The sequence below is a fragment of the Peromyscus maniculatus genome, chromosome 6 (assembly GCF_049852395.1).
Source record: "Peromyscus maniculatus bairdii isolate BWxNUB_F1_BW_parent chromosome 6, HU_Pman_BW_mat_3.1, whole genome shotgun sequence".
In the NCBI taxonomy this organism is placed as follows: Eukaryota; Metazoa; Chordata; class Mammalia; order Rodentia; family Cricetidae; genus Peromyscus; species Peromyscus maniculatus.
In genome coordinates this window covers 73,981,826-73,995,403 of record NC_134857.1, presented here as the reverse complement: position 1 = coordinate 73,995,403, position 13,578 = coordinate 73,981,826, and the positions used below count along the sequence as shown (strand labels likewise).

At 40.1% G+C, this 13,578-nt stretch overlaps 1 pseudogene; it reads right to left on the bottom strand.

Moving 5' to 3' along the window:
- Positions 1–3,951: 3,951 nt before the first annotated feature.
- Positions 3,952–7,531, bottom strand: LOC143274056 (speckle-type POZ protein pseudogene; annotated as a pseudogene).
- Positions 7,532–13,578: the final 6,047 nt, after the last annotated feature.

Sequence of the window (13,578 nt, the reverse complement as noted above, 5' to 3'; positions counted from 1 at the left end):
AATATTCTGGGACTAAATTTGTAATTATTTGATTAGTAGTTTTGCAGCAGTGTTCATAAAGGAAATAGAGTGTGATTTAGTTACCTGTGTAATTTTAGACTCATAAAATAAATTGGGCAATGATCCTTTGTTTCTAATTTCTGGAATAATTTGAGGAGGATGGGCATTAACTCTTCTTTGAATGGCAGGTAGATAGCTATGCAAAATGTATCTGGTCCTGGGTTTATTTGGTGAAGAAACTCTTAACTATTATGCTATTTTAATAGAGTTTATTGGTCTATTTAAAATATGTATCTGATCTTGATTTCATGTTGCTAAGTGGAACCATTTGTTTCTGATTTTGTTTATCATGGTGCCCTTTTCCTTTAATGAGCATATAGTGTCTTTACTTATGTCTTCTGATTATTTTTTTGTGAAGTCTATTTTGTTAGATATACTACTACTTACTTCTTAGGTCCATTTATTGGAACATCCATTTCCAATTCTTTACCCTGAGATTATCTCCACCCACTATGAGATGTATTTCTTGGATGCAGCAGAAGGATGCAATCCATTTCCACATCCACACTGTTAGTCTGTGACATTTTACTGCGAATCAAGCCACTGATATTGAGGGATATCAATGACCTATGTGGTTTAATTCCTAATATTTTTTTATTGTTCTTATGGTGGTGGTGGTGGTGATGGTGTTTGTGTGTCTGTGTATGTTTTCCTACTTTTGCTTTTATTGCTCTCAGATGATTTATTCTCTGTATTACTCATGGTTATAGTGAACCTCTTTAGGATGGAGTTTTCCTTCAACCACTTACTGAAGGACTGGACTTGTTTACAAATATTGCCTAAATTTGGTTTTATCATAGAACATCTTTTTTTTTCTATCTCTGATTATAGAAAGTTTTGCTGACTATAGTAGTCTGAGTCTGCATGAATGTCTCTTATAGTCTGCTGCACATGTGTATAGGCTCTTTTGGCTTTTAAAATATCTTCAATCCCTGAGATTATATGCCCCATGATAGTTTTGCAGTTTCCACTGAGGTTCCAGAGACAAGACTTGAGACAACATGATTCTCAGAGCAAATCTGAGATAAAAGAGCGTGGTGGCCAGTGAACTCTAGAAATGGTGCAACCTGAGTTTCAGGTCCCCAAGAGTACCTGTGATCATTCTCTGCCTAATGCTTTAGATGAATCTGACACCTGCACCTGGTCTCTCACCCCTGCATGAGGAATCTGATTGACACATTCTGTTTGGACACACAGGAGAGTTGGCCATGGCCAGCTGCTTCAGTGTCCATAATAAGTGTGAGATGTCACCATATTCCATGTTGGAAGTACCACTCACGCTGCAGAATCCATCACCTACACAGTACCAGCTGCCAAAACAGAAACAAGGGTCTAATCCATCAACATCCATACTGATGAGGAAACTATAAATATTCTAGCCCTACTGTTTGGCCTCATAACTGTTCTTGTTAACAGAATTATGTCAATTTAGAATATAGAATTTATGTTTGAGATCTCACCCCAGAAAGTCTCTAAGGTACAGTAGGTTTCTGAATACCCAGTGTAATTGTCAGCCTGTAAATACAGACTTTCTATTGGAGTATATCCATGTCCCACCCATCTTCTCTGGTGGCTATCCTACATTTGTTAAGCTACTAATGAGATCCAATAGACTGGAAGTGTTTATAGTGGTGGACTGAGAAAAATTATCTAACATCAGGGAAGGAATGGACTTGCTACATGGTGAGGGCAAGCAACGAGAAAAAGCTTCCTTCTTACATGTCCTTTTATAGGCTTCCAGCAGAGTGTGTGGCCCAATTTTGGGTGTGTCCTCCAGCCTCAAGATGTGGATTAAAGGTGTGTGTCTTCAGGCCTTGAGATCAGGTTTAACTCTTTCTTTCTATCTCCAAAGTCTGTACTTGAAGTAGATCTACCTACTTATCGAAAGCACAACATTTCTCACTGTTGTGCCCTGAATTTTAGGATTTTAGTTAATTCCAGGTGTAGTCATGTTGAGAAACAAGAAAAACCATCACAAGTCTATTTTGTGTAGTGGGGTTCATCTTCCATAAAATAAAAGATGCTGTCCAACCCTACAAAGCCATTATTTAATCTTCTTGGGGTTTTGCACTAATTCCTCCTATAACCTGGATCTGGGAAGAGGTGTTTCCCTTACCCTGTCAGGGTTCTCAGTGTTCAAAAGATGGAGGTCATGGTTAAAGAATTCATATAGAGTGGGCAGGATGCAGAGCTAGGCAGAAAACTCTGAAAGTGGTTGTCTTATTTCTGGCCTTTTATTCCAGACTCACAGTCTCCACCAACTTGCATTGGTGATCTTGCCCCTCACCCTCAGATAAATCTTCTTGGAAACACTCTTCCAGATCCACTTAAGAGTGTGCTAAAAAGAAGATCTTTAGTGCTTCTCAATTCTATCATGCTGAGTGCCAAGATTCAGCTTCTCAATACCTCATAATTTTCATCCTCCACTGGTGAGTTCTATCCTCTTTAAACTAAGAAATTCTGTGCTTACTCTGCTGGGCCTGAAAAGTGAGACAGTATTCTGGTTTCCAAAGGATATAAAATATTTTCAACAGTTACTGAAGAAGAGGTTTTGAGACCATTCTCCTTGGAATGTGATCTGGAAAATGTTCTCCACATCTATCATCTCTCCCTAGTTCATCATATCAAGAGGGTGTAACCTAGAGGACAGGAAATTAACTTCAGTGATTCAATTTCAGCCTAGCTCTCCTGCAGTCTGGCTGCAATACTGATCATCACTCAGTACAAGGTAAATCAATGAATTGGTTTTGATGCTTAAATTTTGTTTCCTCTTAGGAACCTTTGGCAAGTGAAAACTAGTTACATCAGTGATTATTCTCTATGTGGGTTTGAGGTCAGAGTGGCAGGTACTGATTCCCCCAAATGTGTGATTTGAAATGAAGTAGGCAATCCCTGCCAGACCCTTTATTTGCACTCCAAATATTTTACATTGCCATCACAGAATAAAAGGCCCAATGAGCTCTGTTTAGATGAATCTGTGGGCTCTATTCACCTGGTGTCATTGAACCCTCCTATAATCCTGCCTTCCTCTGTTCGGTGAGGTCCCCTGATCTCTGCCTAATATTTGGCTGTGGATCTCAGTATCTGCTCCCATCAGCTGTTGGCGAAAGCCTAAGTGATGGCAATTGGGCTAGGCACCAATCTATGAGTATAACAGAATTTCATTAGGTATTGTCTCATTGGTGTGTGTGTGTGTGTGTGCGCGCGCGCGCGCGCGCATGCACGCGTGCGTGTATATGATTTTTGCATACACTTCCAAAGCTGAGCAGAGCTGGATGGACTAAAATGGCATTCTTCAAACAGAAACACCACTGGAATCCACAAAGCTGATTTTAAAATTTTTATTCAGTTGATATCTTATTTGGGTAGGTACGGTCTACAGAGATGGGTGTGCCCATGGAGACAAGAGGAGGACTGAACAAGGATCCTCTGCAAGAGCAACAATTGCTTTAGCAACTGAGTCATGTCTCCAGTCCCACACACTGGTTTTACAGAAAAAAAAAAATCTTAGTTTTCTTTCCCTTCTCTTGTAATCAAACATGTTTGTTTTCTCCTTTGCTGAGCCCTTGACCATATCTTCTGCTCAGTCCAATCAAGACAGGTTTCAACAAAGATATCCTGTTGTAAAGTGCTTGGGTCCAGCAACTAAAATGAATTCCAGTTTCCAAATCATCGACAAAAATCAAACCAGTACAGTAACAGGATAGAGTATAACAGCTCAGTGCTTCCCCTTCCTTAACCTGACATTCAACTCATTTACAGCTGTATTATACCACGAGTCACCATGCTGTCTTTCCCTAGTTTCACTGGAAATGCTCCACACATCCCATAGTCTACAAAAAGTGTCATTGGTAAAAACACTGGCTGGTGCTTCTGGGAGACACTTGTAGGTCACAGCTGACCAGGTCCTAATTGCTTCAAGCGTTTGAAAGGGGGCTCCAAGAAAGGGAGATGAGCAGAAGCCAAGGAACGGTATGCTTCAGCCACTAAATGGGGATGTGAGCCCACCATTGCCTTCCAGCCTGAGGTCTCAGAGACCTCAGAAGCATGAGCTGTAATGAAACATAGTGCCTGGGTTTTCAGCTGCCCTGAGCTGTGGAGGTCATCCAGGAAGAGAGTGTGGGCAGCATTCTCCACAGAGAGGTCCCTGCAGAGGGCATCCTCACACATGACCTTCAAATGCTCCAGGCCATACTTATCAGCAGCTGCCAGCAGAGCATCTGCCATGCTGTCCAGGTCTGGTTCTGTTCCTGTGTAAATGAAGTCCATCATTGCCTTGAAGACTTGTGGCTCTAGGTCAGGGATCTCAGTGTGGTTCTTTCTGCTCTCCTCCATGTCATTTTGAAACATGGCTCTGAAAACTGGAGAGTGAGCTGCTAAGATGGCCTTGTGAGCCTGAAATTCCTGGCCAGATACCACCAGGCAGCAGTCTGTGAATCGGGAATTCTCCCACAGATCTCCTAGCTCATCTGCCAATGTGCATCTTGGAACTTGAATCCCTGTCTTCCTGTTCTGGTCAGGGATGCTGAGGGAGTCTTTGATCATGCTCACCATGCACAGGAGGTTGATCTGATCTTGTGGGAGAAGACGACGTGCATGGGACAGGAGGAAATCTCATAGGATGTATTTTTTGAATCCATAACCAAGGCCTGGCACAAACCTAAATGCTGTTGTTCTCCTCCTGGTTTGCTTTTTCTCTCCTTTGTCGCTTATGATCCAGAACTGGAACTTTGCCTAAACATGACTCTTTAGACAGCTGAGCAAAACTAGATTAACTGACAGGTATTCTGCACTTACTTCATCGAGTCCATTCGGGATTACTGTCAAACACCATTTGTCATTGGCTTCTATTGAAAACGTTGGGCTTCTAAGGCTTCCTAGCCTTTCCTCCATAATAGAATGGAAGTTGCTGATGGTCCACATGTAGGGGAAATTCTGAAGGGTGATTTGAGTGTGGTCCCATCTCTGGACTGTCCCATCTCCTGCCATTTCTCCTGGGGGTAGTTTGAAGGTTAAACTGGATCCAAAAATGAAGAACTAGCAATTGTTTTCTCTTTACCTTGTGAGATACAATAACAGACATGAATTAGATGTTGAGTTTTTGTTTTTCCTGTATTCTCTGTTAGACGCGGCTTGAAATTTGGATCTCAGATATTTTCTATACAGATTTCAATATTAATTTCAGAGAAGTCAGTGTGTGAAACTAGGAACTCTAACATCACTCCATTTTTTCATCTAGATTGAATCTTAGGTCACTAGGTAACTGGTTTTGACAATTAAACACAGCTTTTGAATATTTTGAAAAATTTTATACACTCATATCAAAAAAATGTTGTACTAGGTTCTCTAGAGTAACAGAACATATACAAGGAATCTCTCTGTGTATGAAGAAATGGGATTTATTAGAATGACTTAGCTGTGCAGCCCTGATAATCTCCCATTGGCTAGCTGTGAAGGAAAAGTCCAATATTTCAGTACTTACTCAGTCTAGGAGGTTGGATGTGTCCACTGGTCTTCAGTGTATACTAGAGTTCTAAACATTCTCTAATGCCAGGGAAGGGATGGACTTGCTGCAAGGTGAGGGCAAGCAGGCAAATAGCAAGAGCTTCCTGCTTCCATGTCCTTTTATAGGCTTTCATCAGACGGTATGGCCCAATTTAGGGTGTGTCTTCCAGCTTCAAGATCTGGATTAAAGGTGTATGTGTCTTCAGGCCTTGAGATCCAGATTAAATATTTGTGTCTTTTTACCTCCAAAGACTGTACTTGAATTGGATCTTAACTGCAGTTATTTAATGAGTATTTTTTCATCAGTGTTTCTAAGGTCTGTAAATTAGCTATCAGCGTAATTTTAGACTCATAAAATAAATTGAGCAATGATCCTATGTTTCTAATTTCTGGAATAATTAGAGGAGGATGGACAATTATTCTTCTTTGAATGGCAGGTAGATTGCTGTGCCAAAACTATTTGTTCCTGGGTTTTATTTTGTAGGGTGACTTTCAGTGATTATGCTATTTAACTAGTATTTTTCTGTCTTTATAAAACATACCTGATCTTGAATTCATTTTGCTAAGTGGGACCTATTATTTCTGTTTTTTTTTAAATTTTTACCTTTTTCCATTTTACATACCAATCACAGATCGCCCTCTCTTTCTTCCTCCCAATCCTCCCAACTCCCACCCCTGCCAATTCTCAACCTGCAACAGGGTAAGTTCTCCCAAGGGGGGACAGCTAAGCCTGGGACATTCAGTTGAGGCAGGAAAAATCCATCCCTACTGCATCAAGGGTGGTGCAGCCACAGGTAATGGAATCCAGAGAGCCAGTTCATGCATGAGAAATTGATTTTTATCACACGGCCAGGGGTCCCTCAGATCCAGCTATACAACTGGCTCTTGTATGCAGAGGGCATAGTCCGGTCCCATGTAGGTCCCACAGATGTCGGTCTAAGTTCCTGAGTTCCTATTAGCTTGGTTCAATTGTTTCTGTAGATTTCCCCATCATGATCTTGATCCTGCTTGTTAATATAATCTCTCTTCCCTGTTTTTTAACTAGACTCCTGGAGCTCATCCTGGTGCTTGGATGTGGATCTCTGCATCTGCATTAATCAGTTACTGGATAAAGGCTCTATAATGACAGTTAGGGTATTAACCAATATGATTACCAGGGTAGGCCAGTTCAGGCATCCTCACCACTATTGCTTGTAGTCCAATAGGTGGTCATCCTTGTGGGGTTTTGTGAATTTCCCTAGCACCAGCTTTCTTCTTACCCCATAATGTCTCCCTTAATTAGATATCTCTTTCATTGTTCTCCCACTCTGTCCCTCCTCCAGCTCAACCATCCCATTTCCTCATGTTCTCATTCCCCATCCCCTACCCTCCATTGCCCCACCTCATCCCCATTCTACTAATCGGGATCTCCTCTGTTTCCCCTTCCCAAGGTGATCCATACATTCTTCTTAGGTTCTTCCTTGTTTCCTAGCTTTTCTGAAGGTGTGCATAGTAGTCTGATTATCCTTTGCTTTACCTCTGGTATCCATTTATGAGTGAGTACTTACCAGATTTCTGAGTCTGGGTCACCTCAGTCACAATGATATTTTCTAGTTCCATCCATTTGCCTGCAAATTTCATGGTGTGATTGTTTTTTGCAGCTGAATAATACTCCATTGTGTATATGTACCACATTTTCTTTGTCTTTTCTTCGGTTGAGGGGGATCTAAGTTGCTTCCAGATTCTGGCTATTATAAATAATGCTGCTGTGAACATAGTTGAGCAAGCATCCTTGTGATATAATTGATGCCTAAGAGTGGCATCAAGGGTCTTGAGGGAGATGGATTCACATTTGTCTAAAGAAACATCCATACTGATTTCCAAAGTGCCTGTACAAGTTTGCACTCTCACCAGCAGTGGAAGAGTGTTCCCGTTGTTCCACATCTTCTACAAAAAAGCTGTCATCCATGTTTTTGATCTTAGCCATTCTGACAGTTGTAAGATGGTATCTTAGAGTCATTTTGTTTTCCATTTCCCTGATGACTAAGGATGTTGAGCAATTCCTTAAATGTCTATCAGCAGTTTGGGATTCTTCCATTGAGAATTCACCGTTTAGCTCTGTAGCTCAGTTTTAATTGTATTGTTTGACATTTTGCTGCCTAGTTTCTTGAGTTCTTTGTATATTTCGGAGATCAGCCCTCTGTAAGATGTGGGGTTGGTGGATATTTTTACCCATTCTGTAGGCTATCATTTTGTCTTAGTTATTGCGTCTTTGCTTTATAGAAACTTCTCGTTTTCAGGATGTCCCATTTATTGATTGTTGCTCTCAGTGTCTGTACTACTGGTGTTATATTTAGGAAGTAGTCTTCTGCCCAGTTCTTTCTAGAGTACTTCCTACTTTCTCCTCTATCAGGTACAGTGTAGCTGAATTTAAATTGAGGTCTTCTATCTACTTGGATTTGAGTTTTGCTAATGCTGATATATATGGATCTATTTGCAATGTTCAACATGTTGATATACAGTTATGCCAGCACCATTTTTTGAAGATGCTTTCTCTTTTACATTGTACAGTTTTGGCTTCTTTGTAAAAAAAAAAAAAACAAAAAAAAAAAAACAGGTATTCATAGGTGTGTAGATTAATGTCAGGTTCTTCACTTCAATTCTATTAGTCCACATGTGGGTTTTTATGCGAATACCAAACTGTTTTTATTACTCTAGTTCTATAATAGTAGAGCTTGTGGTCAGGGATCATGATGCCTCCAGAGGTTGCTTTATTGTCAAGGATTGTTTTAGATATCCTAGGTTTACTGTTTTTCCATATCAAATGCAGTATTGTTTTTTGGGTGTGTGTGTGTGAAGATTTGACTTGGTATTTTGATGAGGATTGCATAAATTTGTAGACTGCTTTTGATAAGTTTGCCATTTTTACTATGTTGATTCTACCTATCCATGAACATGGGAGATCTTTCCATTTTCTGATATCTTCTTCAATTCCTTTCTTCAAGGACTTCAAGTTCTTGTCATATAGGTCTTTCACTTGTTTGGTTAAAGTTACCCCAAGGTATTTTATATTATTTGTGGCTATAACAAAGGGTGATGTTTCTCTGATTTCTTTCTCAACCCATTTTTCATTTGTATATTGGAGGTGTACTGTTTGTTTTAATAGTATTCTTATTTTATGATTAACTTAATTTCACCAGCAGCCAAGAATTCTCGTGTCCTCCCTCCTCTGCCCATGCTCCAGGCCTCCCCCCTTGTCCACTCCACTCCTACCTCCTCCAAGAGAAGTTCTCCCCTGTGGAGTCAGCCCAGCCTAGCAGACTCAGCCAAGCAGGTCCAGTCCCCTCCTCCCTACACCCAGGCTGAGCAAAGTGTCTCAGCATAGGCTCCAGGCTCCAAAAAGTTGGCCCATGCACCACAGACAGGTCCTGGCTCCACTGCCTGGGGGCCTCCCAAACAGTTCAAGCTAATCAACTGTCTCACTTATTCTGAGGTCCTGGTCCAGTTCCATGCAAGGTTCCTCCACCACTGGTTCACAGTTCATGCACTTCCACTAGTTTGACTATTTGTCTCTGTGCTTCTTCCAACCATAGTCTCAACATTCTTGCTTATACAATCCCTCCTCTTTCTCACTGATTGGACTCCCAGAGCTCTACCAATTTCTTGGCAGTGGGTCTCTGCATCTGCTTTCATCAGTCACTGGATGAGAGTTCTATCATGGCAGCTATGGTGTTCAGCCATCCCATCACCAAAGCAGGTCAGGTCAGGCATCTCTTTACCATTGCCAGTAGTGTACAGTGGAGGTATCTTTGTGGATTTCTAGAGACTTCTCTAGCACTCTACTGCTTCCTATTCATTCATCATGGTATCTCCCTCCCTGTTCTTCCACACTGCTCCTGATCCAGCTGGGACATACCTCTCCCTTAAGCTATCTTTCCCCTGACCCTCATTCCCCAATACCCCACCACAGCCACTCCCACTTTGCTCATGTAGATCTCATCATCTATTTCTCTGTCATTGGGCAATCCCTATATCATTCTTAGGGTCCTCTTTACTAGGTAGCCTCCCTGGAGTTGTGAGATGCAGTCTGGTTATCCTTTGCTTTACATCTAGTATCCACTTGTGAATGAATACATGACAAGTTTGTCTATTTGAGTCTGGATTGCCTAACTCGAGCTACTTGTTTCTATTTCCATCCATTTGTCTGCAAACTTCATGATGTCATTGTTTTTTGCTGCTGAGTAGTACTCCATTTTATATATTTACCACATTTTGTTTATCCATTCTTCAGTTGAAGGGCATGATTTTTTAAAATTAATCTTGTATCCTGACATTGCTGAAGGTGTTTACCAGTTGTAGGAGTTACCTGGTAGAATTTTTTGGGCCATTTATATTTACTATCAGATCATCTGTAAATGGCTAAAGTTTGCCGTCTTCCTTTTCAATTTGTATCCCATTGATCTCTTTTCATTGTCTTATTGCTCTTGCTAGAACTTCAAGTACTATATTGAATAGATATGGGGAGAGTCCACAGCCTTGTATTATTCCTGATTTTAGTGGAATCACTTTGAATTTCTCTCCATTTAATCTGATGTTGGCTGTTGACTTGCTGTAAATTGCTTTTATTATGGTTAGGTATGTTCCTTGTATTCCTAATCTCCCCAGGACCTTTATAATGAAGAGGTGATGGATTTTGTCAAAGGCTTTTTGAGCATCTAATGAGATGATCATGTGGGATTCATTTCTCTCAGATTGTTTATATGATAGATTACATTGACAGATTTTTGTATCTTGTATCTTTCAGATGAAGCCTACTTGATCATGATGGATGATTTTTTTATGTGTTCTTGGATTCAGTTTGCCAGTATTTTATTGAGTATTTTTGCATCAATGTTCATGAGCAAGATTGATCTGTATTTTTCTTTCTTTGTGGCATCTTTGTGTGTTTTGAGTATCAGGGTAACTGTAGCATCACTGAAAGAGCTTGACAATGTTCCTTCTGTGTTTATTGTGTGGAACAATTTGAGGAGTATTGATATTAGCTCTACTTTGACATTCTGGTAGAATTCTGCACTGAATCCATCTGACACATGGCTTCTTTTGGTAGGGAGGCTTTTAATGATTGCTTCTGTTTCCTTAGGGGTTATAGGTCTATTTAAATTGCTTATCTTATCTTGATTCAATTTGGGTACATTGTACCTTTCCAGAAAGTGTCCATTTATTTTAGTTTTTCCAATTTAATGGAGTACATGTTTTTGACATATGACCTGATGATTCTATGGGTTTTCTTGTTGTCTGTTTTTATGTCTCTCTTTTTATTTCTGATTTTGTTAATTTGGATACTCTCTCTGTGTGTGTCTTTTAATTAGTTTGGATAAGGGCTTCTCTACCTTGTTGTTTTACTCAACGAACCAACTCTTTGTTTCATTGATTCATTTTACTATTCCCTTTGTTTCTATTTCATTGATTTCTGCCCTCAATTTGATTATTTCTTGGCATCTACTCTTCCTGGGTGTGTTTGCTTCTTTTACTTCTAGAGATTTCAGGTGTGCTGTTAAGTCTCTAGCATGAGATTTCTCTGACTTCTTTATGTAGGCATTTAGATCTATGAACTTTCCTCTTAGTCCTGCTTTCGTAGGTACCCTTAACATGGATATATTGTATATTCATTTTCTATGAATTCTAAGTAGTCTTTAATTTCATTCTTGTTTCCTCCTTGGCCAAGTGGTGATTCGGTTGTGCATTATTCAGTTTTCATGATTTTGTAGGCTTTTGGTAATTTGTGTTGTTGTTGAATTCTAACTTTAAGCCATGGTGGTCCAATAAAATACAGAATGTTACTCCATTTTTTATATCTATTGAGATTTGCTTTGTGATCAAGTATGTAGTCAGTTTTAGAGAAGGTTCCATGGGGTGCTGAGGATAAGATATAATCTCTTATTTGGGTAGAGTGTTCAGTAGATGTCTATAAAGTCCTTTTGAGTCATAATGTGTGTTAGCTCCCTTATTTCTCTGTTAAGTTTCTGTCTGGTCAGCCTGTCCATTGGGAAGAGTGGGGAGTTGAAGTCTCCCACTATCACTGTGTAGGGTTTGATGTGTGATTTAAACTTTAGTAATGATTATTTTCCATATGTGGGTTTCCTGGTATTTAGGGCATAAATGTTCAGAATTGAAACTTCATCTTGATGGATTTTTCTTGTGATCAATATGTCCATTTGTCCAGGGTTCTTCAGATTCCTGAGCCTTCATTCTCCTGAAAGTCAAAAACAAAAACCCTTCCCCAAACCTAACTTTGGAAAGGTTCCCTTCTGATAAGTTTTATCTGATTAAATGAAAAGGGGTTTGTTAGTGGTATAAGTTAGTTTAAATTGGATGGTCATGCTGGTTAATGAACTATCACGTCTTTTAATTAAGAGGGCTCTCTTGTTCAAATTGAACCTTTATCAATTTTGATGTTATCCACAGCTTTTCTTCTCCTGTAGAAACAAAAGCAAAACATTATGCCCAATGTAATACATATCCTGGTTTCCATTCTGAGGTCTGCACATTCTTAAAATATATAGGCTCATTTAATTTTGTAGTTTTTTTCTATTATCCAATGTCTCTCCACAGCTGTTGTTCCTTTCTCATTTGCACTGAGAAAGTTCAAAGTTAATAGACCATTATGCAGTCTGTTTCTGGGGGGTTTATGTTACTCCTCTTTGTTTATTTAGCATATCCTTTCAAGTTCGATTTGATCTTTCCGTGATTCCTTAGCCTGTAGGATTATGTTGTATACCTGTAATATGGTTTATATTGTAATAAGCAAAAAAAAAATTGTTTTACCAGAGACATATGTTGGGACATTGGCAGCTTTAATTTGTGTAGGTATGCTCATGATGGCCATGACTTCTAGCAAATGCGTGATTACCAAATCAGCTTTTTCAGAACTCAGAGCAGTTGCCCACTGAAATCCTGAATAAGTATCAATGTTATGGTGTACATATTTCAATATTCAAAATTATGCATAGTGAAACACATCCATCTGCCAGATTTCATTCCTCTGAGTACCCTTTGGGGTACATTCTGCTGGTAGCCGAGTCTGACTGTAAAAAAACAAGTAGTACATTTCCTTACAATTACCTTGGCTTATTGCCAGGTTCAGGGGCTATTTGTAATCTCCAACAAGGCAAAATTTTTCTTTGCTTCTTCCATGATTCTTTCTATCTGCATTTGAATCAGCTAGTGAAATATCATCCATATAATGATAAATTACAGGTTTAGGAAATTGTTCCTAAATCAGCTTTCCAAACTTCCAATAGCTCTCATAAAAAATATTGGCACAGGGTTGTGCTATTTAACATTCCCTGTGGGAGAACCCTCCATTGATTTCTCTCTCTCTCTCTCTCTCTCTCTCTCTCTCTCTCTCTCTCTCTTTCTCTCTCTCTCTCTCTGGTCTTGTGATTTTTTAATGTATTTCTTTATTTTATAATTTAATTTTACATATTAGCCATGGATTCCCCTTGTCCTCCCTCCTACTGCCCCCCCAGCCTCCCTCCAGCCCACGCCCCATTCTCATCTCCTCCAGAGCAAGGACTCTCCTGGGGATTCAGCTCAGCCTGGTAGATTCAGTCCAGACAGTTCCAGTTCCCTCCTCCCTTCACCCAGGGTGAGCAGAGTGTCCGTACATAGGCCCCAGGTTCCAAACAGCTAGCTCATGCACTAAGGACAGATCCCAGTCCCACTGCCTGGGGGTTTCCAAAACAGTTCAAGCTAATCAACTGTCTCACTTATCCAGAGGGCCTGATCCAGTCAGGGGATCCTCAGCTATTGGTTCATAGTTCATGTGTTTCCACTAGTTTGGCTATTTGTGCCTGTGCTTTTTCCAATCATGGTCTCACCAATTCTCACTCATACAATCCCTCTTCTGTCTCACCTATTGGACTCCTGGAGCTCCACCTGGGTCCTGGCCATGGATCTCTGCTTCCATCAGTCATTGGATGAGAGTTCTACCATGACAGCTAGGATGTTTGGCCTCTGATCACCAGAGTAGGT